Source organism: Panthera leo, chromosome B3, assembly GCF_018350215.1.
Source record: "Panthera leo isolate Ple1 chromosome B3, P.leo_Ple1_pat1.1, whole genome shotgun sequence".
NCBI classification, from domain to species: domain Eukaryota; kingdom Metazoa; phylum Chordata; class Mammalia; order Carnivora; family Felidae; genus Panthera; species Panthera leo.
The window spans coordinates 16957363-16966642 of NC_056684.1; the positions used below are offsets into that span (position 1 = coordinate 16957363).

At 44.5% G+C, this 9280-nt stretch overlaps 1 long non-coding RNA gene across 1 annotated transcript; it reads left to right on the top strand.

The window, feature by feature from the left end:
• Positions 1–3915: 3915 nt before the first annotated feature.
• Positions 3916–5795, top strand: LOC122221134. Its single transcript, XR_006203095.1, has 3 exons — positions 3916–3998; positions 4470–4522; positions 5623–5795. It is a non-coding gene; the product is annotated as an uncharacterized LOC122221134 (long non-coding RNA).
• Positions 5796–9280: the final 3485 nt, after the last annotated feature.

Sequence of the window (9280 nt, forward strand, 5' to 3'; positions counted from 1 at the left end):
AAAAGGCAATTAGGTAGAATTTTGTTTTGTTCCTAGCTTAGGAAAGGTTACCTGCCGGCCTTGGGAGAAGCCATGTCTTGGGACTCCATTGCCCTCTCTGCGTTCTGGCTGTTCGTTTTTGCTGCGCCCACATCTTGAAGTGGCCCCTCTAAAACTCAGACCATGGCGGGAATGGAAGCCAGGAGAAGTCAGAGACCTGAGTTGGGCTTTGTCTTCACTTTTTGCATCTCAGCCCCACCACTGACCGGCTGGGAGACCTAGAACAAGTTTCTTAGCTTTAATGCCTTAGTTTACTCATCTGTAAAATGGGAACAATTATAGTAATCTAGTAGGATTGTTTCGAGGAATAAAAGGGTGAATAGAATGGAGCATTTGCAATAATGCCTGGAACATAGAAAGCAGAGTGTTCACCTTTACTGCTGTTAGAGTTATGTACCTCCTGGGATGGTCTGTTGTATAGATTAAACAATGCCACATATGGAAAGTACCAGGCAGTTTCCAGAACCTGGGAGGGGCTCCACAGATGCTGAATCCTTTTCCAGTCTCCCCATGTGGCCCTGATTCTCTCTGATCACCTGATGCCCCCACCCCACCCCACCCCCGGGGTGCTGAACCCATCAGCCAGGGGTACCCTATCTCCACCCTTCAGAGACGAGATTTCACCTTTTCTTTAGCCCCTCTATTCCTCTCTCCAGAAAAGGAGAGGTCTGTATCAGTCAGGGTTCTACAGAGCAACAGAATACATAGTTATCTTTTCTAAATATGTATACATCTCTAGAAAGAGACTTATTACAAAGTATTGGCTCATGTGATCATGGAGGTTAAGAAGTCCCACCACCTGCTGCCTGGGAGCTGGAGGCCCAAGAAAGCCAGGGAGTCAATTCTATTTTAAGTCTGAAGGTCTGGGAACCAGGAACACAAATGATGTAAGTCCCATCTGAGGGCAGGAAACCATACCCCAGGTCAGCAGTCAGCCAGAAAGAGAAAATTCAACCTTGTCCAAACTTTCTATTCTCTTCTGGCCTTCAATGGATTAGAAGATTGTGGGGTTTTATTTTTGTTTTTAAGGCAGCCCTTGGGATTTAACTGCTGTCTGAATGAGCCATGAATTGTGAAGATGAACTTAACTAGGGCAGAAAGGTCTCTGCTGACGTTGACATTGATACAGACCATTTACTTTACTGGGCCCACCAATTTAAATGCTCATATCTTCCCAAAACACCCACCAGCTCTCTCTCCTCTTTTAAGTATTCTGATCCTAGGTGTTCAAAGTCTCACTACTCACCATGTGGTCCAAGGGCCAACGGCATCAGCACCACCTGGGAGCTTCTTGGGAATACGGAGTCTCCAGCCTCACCCCAAACCCACACAATAAAATTCTATATTTTAGTAAGACAAATGTGCATATCGGCATCTGAGAAATGCTGAACCGAAATACACGTTTTTAAATTTATTTTTAATTTTGAAATATTTATAGATTCATGAGAAATCACAAAGAAATGTATCGAGTGGTCCCCTTCAGCCGCCACCGAGCCTCCTCCAATGTTAACATCTTCAATATCAAAGCCAGGATATTGCCATTGGTCTGATTCAGGGTGTGTGTGTGTGTGTACAGCTCTATGCATCTTTATCACAGATGCAGCTCTGTGTAACGACCACCAACATCAAGATACATAATTGTACTGATATCACGAGGCTCTCTGGAACCACCCCTTTATAGCCACACCTACACGCTTCCCCTTCTCTAACTCTTGACCACTATCTGTTCTTCATGTCTGTAGTTGTGTTGGTTTACAAATACAGTAAAAGCTCGGATTGCAAGTAACTTGTTCTGTGAGTGTTCCACAAAAAGAGCCAACATTTCTAATAAATTTTAATTTGATAAACAAATGATTCTCGCAATACGGGTAGTACCTGAAGGCGACCGTCACAGGATCACAGCTGAGCCAATGGTTCTTGAAATTCGCTTTGATATGCAAGTGCTTTTTTTAATGCATATTTCTGGAATGAATTATGCTCCCGAAACAAGGTTTTACTGTATTGTGTAAATGGAATTATGTGGAATGTATCCTTTTGAGATCGACTTTGTTTTCACTCAGCAGAATGCCTCTGAGATTCATCCGAGTTGTTCGTATCAGTGGTTCCTTCTTTTTTTTTTAATTTTAACAGCTCTGTTGAGATAAAATTCACATGCTATGCAATTCATTCATTAAAACGTACAGCTCAATGGCATTTAGTATATTCACAGAGTTATGCGTTCATCACCACAGTCAAGTTTAGAACATTTTCGTTACCCTGAAAAGAAACCCCACTCCCCTTAACTATCAATTCCTAATCCCCCAGCCCAGCCCCCACACACTCCAGCTTTACTACCCATTAATCCACTTTCTGTCTCTCTAGATTGCCAATTCTGGACCTTTCCTGTAAATGGAGCCGTAAATATGTGGTCCTTTGTGGCTAGCTTCTTTCACTTAGCACAATATTTTCAAGGCTCATCCGTATTGTACCTTGTGTTAGTACTCCCTTTCTTTTCGTTGACAAATAATGTTCCATTGTATGGACTATACCACCTTTTGATTACCCATTCATCAGTTGATGGGCATTGATGTTGTTTCCAATTTTTTTCTGTTCAGTGCTGAGTAGTTTTCTATGATTTGGAATTCTTGCTTTCCCGTTCACCTACTGAAGGACACTTGGGTAGTTTCCAGCTTTGGGTTTGGGTTATTCCAAATAAAGCTGCTGTAAACAAGGGTGTAGGAGTTTCTATGCAAAAACAAGTCTTCATTTCTCTGGGGTAAATAACCAGGAGTCTGTGTGGTGTGCAGTCCACTTTTGCTTTTATTTTTATTTTTTTTTTTTTTTAACGTTTATTTATTTTGAGACAGAGAGAGACAGAGCACGAACGGGGGAGGGGCAGAGAGACAGGGAGACACAGAATCGGAAGCAGGCTCCAGGCTCTGAGCCATCAGCCCAGAGCCTGACGCGGGGCTCGAACTCACGGACCGCGAGATCGTGACCTGAGCCGAAGTCGGACGCTTAACCGACTGAGCCACCCAGGCGCCCCCCACTTTTGCTTTTAAAAGAAACTGGCCGACTATGTCCCAGAGTGGCGGTGCCATTTTGCATTCCCACCGGCAATGTGTACGAGAGCCAGTTTCTCCTCATCCTTGTCAGCTTTTGGTGTTATCAGTATTTCCATTGTAGCCATTCTTTTAGAAGTGTGATGATCTCTCATTGCGGTCTTCATTGAGTTTTCCTGGCAAGCAATGTTGGACATCCCCTACTGTGTTTATTCACTGTCTGTACGTAGATCTTCATCAGTGAACTGTCCCTTTGTGTGTTTTGCCAACTTTCTAACTCGTTGGTTTTTTGTTTTGTTTTGTTTTTTAATGTTTACTTATTTTTGAGAGAGACAAAGACAGAGCACAAGCAGGGAAGAAGTAGAAAGAGAGAGAGAGACACAGAATCTGAAGCAGGCTCCAGGCTCCAAGCTGTCAGCACAGAGCCCAATGTGGGGCTTGAACTCACGAACTGTGGTCATGATGTGAGCCAAAGTCAGATGCTTAACCAACTGAGCCACCCAGGCGCCCTTGGTTTTTTGTCTGATTTTTTTTTTTTAATGTTGCGTGACTTGCAACTCTAAATAATCCTGTTGATCATTCCATTTCCTGTGTGAATGTCCGAAGTGAGAATCTACTTGCCCACAAGTGAGAAGTTGTGTGATTTGCAACTATGCTCTCCCTGTTGGTGCCTGGTCTTTCCATTCATTCAAAAGGGGTTTTTGTAGAGCGAAAGTTCTCATTGTGATGCGGTCTGGTTTGCTAACATTTGCTTTCATAGATCATAGTATGCTCTTGGTGTCAAGAAGTCCTTGCCTAGTGGGTAGATCCCAAGATTTCCTCCCTTTCTCTACCACTAAAAGTTTTATAGTTTTACTTTTTCCATCAAAGCCGATGACGCATTTGGAGTTAATTTTTGTACAAGTTTGAGAGACTGAGGTTGAGGGTTTATGTTTTTGCCTCTGAGTGTCCTGTTCCATCCCCATTTCTTGAAAAGGCCATCCCTCTCCCATGGAAGTGATTCCACACCTCTCCTGGCAAAGGACCGGACATATTCACTGGGTGTACTTCTGGGCTCTTTACAAAGGATGCATTTTAGCCGGACATCTGTGCACTTTCTCAAGCATTGCTGGCTTGGGGGAGAGGGTTGGCTGCACATTCCTTTCTGGCTCCCCCATAATGCCTCCCACAGAGAACTCTGAAATGCTCCCAGATCGGTGAAGCTGCAGGTCTCCACAAGTAAGGATGTGTATGGAGTCCCCTGGGGGCCACTACGGCCCTGAGAGCAGCAGGAAGCTCCCATGGGGGTGCAGGGAGCACCCCAGGTGTAGAGACATTCCTCCCCCCCCCCCCCCCCCCCCCCCACCTGCTAGGCCTGGCCTGAGCTAACCAGAGTCTCTTTGGTTTCAGGTTTTGGGCCCTTCCGGCAGCACCTGGTGAATTCCAGCTGGGAAGCAGTGAAGGTAAACGCCCACCAGACCCTGAAGCTCAGACCCAGCAGCTCAGGGCCCCACCAATTCCTTCCGTGGCTCTGAGAGACCCAGTGTGCAAGGCCCTTCAGTAGCCAGATCCACATCAGACGGCAGAAAACAAATCCTCAGGACCTCTGGAGAAGGACTAGCCTTTGGTCCTTGGGTTGTGACTTGCCTGCCCTCAGGTGGCCCTTCTGGCTTCGCGGTAAAGCAAAGAGACCACAGGGACACTCCTGAGAAGGACAGGGATTGCCCAAAGGCAGGCTCTCCTGCCCCAAGTGCTGGGTTCCCATGACCCCCACCCCTTCTGGCTGTAGGGCCCCAGGAAAGTTACTTCCCCCAGCCTCAGTTTCCTTGTGCATGAAATGGGTGGATAATGGTGCTGATGTTACAGGGTTGTTCTGAGGAGTAAAAGAAACAAGCAAAAAAGCGAGTGAGTATGTAAGTCTGTAAAAATAGCTTTTCATAGTGCCGGGCGTTAAAGTAAGTGCTTGACGATGATGATTATTATAAATGACACTCCCTTATTTTTAAGGGAGTAGCCGACCAGAGGACGTCCTGGGACAGGATGAGGAGGGGTCAGGCAGGGTCTCATCCCCAGAGCAGACCACCTGTCCCCCTTGAAGCAAAGTCCTCCTACCAGTCCCCACGTGGATGTTACTTAGCTGCTCAGAGCACAGCCGGCTGTTTATTCGGCTGTTTATTCACACCTGACTGTCAATTTCATGCCTCTGTTGGATCAAGTCAAAGGTGGGGTCTTGAGTCCACTCTCAGGGCTTCCCAGGCAAGCTGAAAATGCAACAAAGGCACTCGAATCCTGCGTTCGGTAGCATTGCTTTAGTGCTAACCTGTCTGCATAGATGTTCTCAGGGAAACTTGTGACTCTTGACTTTGAATTTGCGTGTTCTTTTTTTCAGCTGGAAAAAAAGCTCAGAGAACCCCAGACTCACTGCCACGCCTGCTAAGTACATCGTACCAGAAAGGCCAGGTCAGGGTTTTTATGAGCTCCCGGGTGTTGGTAGCCTTTTCCTCCAAAAGCGGGATTTTCTGCTGAATGCTGGATGACCCCGAGCCCCTGTTTCTTTTTGCAGTCACAAAAAGAGAAAAGAGCCAGGCCGCCTGGGTTTGCCTCCCAGCTCCAGGAGCTGCAACCTGGGGGATCCCAAACAAGCCACGCTGCTTCTCCGTGCCTCAGTTTCCTCATCTGCGAAGTAGGATGGTTGTCATGCTATGGGAGTTAATACATGTAAAACCCTTGGAACAGGGCAGGGTGCACTGCTTGTGCTCACAAATATGATCCTTGTCACCAGGAAGCTCTTCTATCCGTCAGTCTTCTCAGTTGTGGGCAAATAGGTTCTGACTTTGGAGATTTACATAGGAGATGGAATAATCAAGAGGATTATTTGGGAGCCCCAAGATTGACCCATAAAGCCAGAGGAGCAGGGCAGAATCAGAAGCAGGTTAGGGGCTTCCAGGAAGTGGAAACAGCTGGCAAATTAGGTGCTCAGAGGGGCCCTTCCCCTGTAGATAAACGAGGAAGGACAGAATTTCCATGTGTTGCTGGGTGTGCCACAGGAAAGGATAGCTCACGAACATCACATGTATATATCACGTGTACAGGTATACATCACACATACCAAGGGCTGCAGCCTGAAGGAGTGACAGGTTAGCCTCCACACAAAAAGTGGGCGGGGGAAAATCGCCACTATCAGCAGTCAGATGCAAGGTGGGGGGAGGTGGAGATGAAACCAAGACTCATCCTGGCAGCTAGACCCTTGCAAGGGGCTCCTGACCCCAGCTCCCTGCAGAAGCAGAAGCAATTTCTCTTGAAGATTTAACAACCTCAGATGTTCTACAAAGATAAACTAAAACAGTTTCCATTCAAATGTCACCACGACATAAAGAAATAAACTGCCCTGAATGAAAATCAGCAGAAGCAGACCTAGAACCTCAAGAGCTGAGATTCTAAATTGTTCTGCTAGATAGCATCATAAAATAGCATGATTGTATGTGAAATATTTAAAGAAGTAAAAATAAGATCAAAAAACAAGACTATCAGAAAAAAAGACTATCAAAAGAGAGTCTACCAAGACTAGAGTCTATCAAGACTATCAGGTAAATTGAAAAAGGGAATAGTAGAGGGGTGTCTGGGTGGCTCAATCAGTTAAGATCATGATCAAATGCAATTCATGAGTTGAGCCCCACATCGAGCTCTGGGCTGACAGGATGGAGCTTGGATCCTGCTTCGGATTCTGTGTCTTCCTCTCTCTCTCTCTCTGCCCCTCCCCTACTCATACTCTGTCTCTCTCTCTCTCTCTCTCTCTCTCTCTCTCAAAAACAAATAAATATTTTTAAAAAGGAAGTAATAAAGCATATAGAAATTTAAAACGAAGTGAAGAATTCAACAGATGACCTCTAAGGAAGTTTAGAATTATGCTAAGTGAAAGATGCCAGTCACAAAAGACCACGTTGTAGGATTCCCTTTAGATGAAGGTCCAGAAGAAGCAAATCTATTGAGACATAAAGTAGATGAGTGGTTGCTGAAGGCAAGTGAGGGGGAATTAGAGAAAATAGGGAGTGACTGTTAATGGGTATGGGATTTCTTCGGGAGTGATGAAAAGATCCTAAAATTGTGGTGATGGTTGCACAACTCTGTGAACATACTAAAAGTCATTGAATTATATACTTCATTTTTTTTCAAATTATAGACTTTAAATGGGTAAATTGTGAAATATGAAACACACACATGAATATACATATATATGGCAGGTTAGAGACAGATGAAGAGAAAATTAGTGAACTGGAAGATAGTTCTGAAGATACTATTCAAAGGACAGCATAAAGACATGGACAAAGAAGTGATGAAAGAAATTAAGAATGAATAAGGTACGAATAATAAAATGAGATATTCTAGGGGCGCCTGGGTGGCTCAGTCAGTTAAGTATCCAACTTCGGCTCAGGTCATGATCTTGCGGTTGGTGAGTTCGAGCCCCGCATCCAGCTCTGTGCTGACAGCTCTGAGCCTGGAGCCTGCTTCAGATTTCGTGTCTCCCTCTCTCTCTGCTCCTCCTCTGCTCAAGCTCTGTCTCTCTCTCTCTCTCTCTCTCTCTCAAAAATAAATGAACATTAAAATGTTTTTTTAATTAAAAAATAAAATGGGATATTCTAACATATGGTTAATTGGAGTTCCACGAGTTGAGTTCCACGAGAGAAAATGGAAAAGAAACAATATTCAGAGACAATGATTGAGATGATAACAGAATTGATGAAAGACATGAATTCACAGAGATGAAAGGTGCAAAATACACCAAAGACTAACAAAGTCCACACCCCACACACAGTACAGCCACAGAAAAGCAAGGACAAAGAGATCTGAAAAGTAGCCAGAGAGAAAAGATGGGCCACCCACAGAAATTGGCAATACAATGAGACCAAGAGTGAGTTTTTCTAAAACAACAATAAAAACCAGAGAACAGTGGATTAGTCTCTTCAAAGTGCTGGTGAAAAAGAAATGTCAGCATGGAATTGTGTGCCCAGCAACTTATTTTTCTAGAACAAGAAAGAAATAAAGACATTTACATAAAAATAAGCACCAAGAGTTTGCTCCTAGCAGGCACACTAAAGGAATATGTAAAAGTTGTCCTTTGGAAGGAATGAAAATGGTTCCAGAAAGATGGCATGAGATGGAAGGAGGAAGTGGAGGTAAAATCTAAGCCAGAATTATTTTTCTAAGCCTTATTTATTTTAAATAATCTCTACATCCAATGTGGGGCTCGAATCTGAGATCAAGATTCTCATGCTTTTCTGACTGAGCCGACCAGACACTCCTAAAGCAGCATTGTTTGTCAATAAATAATAATAATAGTAACTGGCTAATTTGCAGGTTTACAAATAAAATATTAAACTAAAATAAAGGACAATGACAGCATAGAAGTCAAGGGACAATTGGAATATAAATCTTCTTTTAAAAAAAAATTTTTTTAATGTTTATTTATTTTTGAGACAGAGAGAGACAGAGCATGAATGGGGGAGGGGCAGAGAGAGAGGGAGACACAGAAGAAGGCTCCAGGCTCTGAGCCATCAGCCCAGAGCCGACGCGGGGCTTGAACTCATGGACCGTGAGATCGTGACCTGAGCTGAAGTCGGGCGCTCAACCGACTGAGCCACCCAGGTACCCCAGAATATAAATCTTCTAAAACCCTTGTATTCTATAAGACAGGCATCTGATATCAAATCTAGACTTGGTTAAATTATATATGCACGGCAAAATTCAAGAGTAACTATAAAAGAGTGGAACTTCCAAGATGGCAGAGAAACCAAATAGAATAAGGTAACTTGAACAAAACCCTAATCAAAGGGGCCACAAATCACCCCGTGGGAAACAAGCTGGATCTGAGGACACCGTGACTATCTTGCTGAACACTAGTTGTAGCTTGCCCCTGTGACACTGGCTACCGCACACCCCCACTGCCATCTGCTGCCCTGGGAAGCTGGAAAGATGTTGCTTCCATCAGAGAGATTTGCTCCTGGCTCAAAGTCAAAGATGAGTGTATTCAATTCACCGTGCCTAGGTGATCCTGCCTTGGCCACAGAGAGACTGACCTTTGCAGCCCTTGTGGGGAGACCCAGGCTCTTTTACCAAGGCTCCCCTATCAGGGTTGCCCCAAAGCACAGGAAGGTTCAACCCTTGTCAGTTCAGCCCACATTTACCTAGTTCCTGATGTGGAGCACAGAGTCTACTGAGACAGT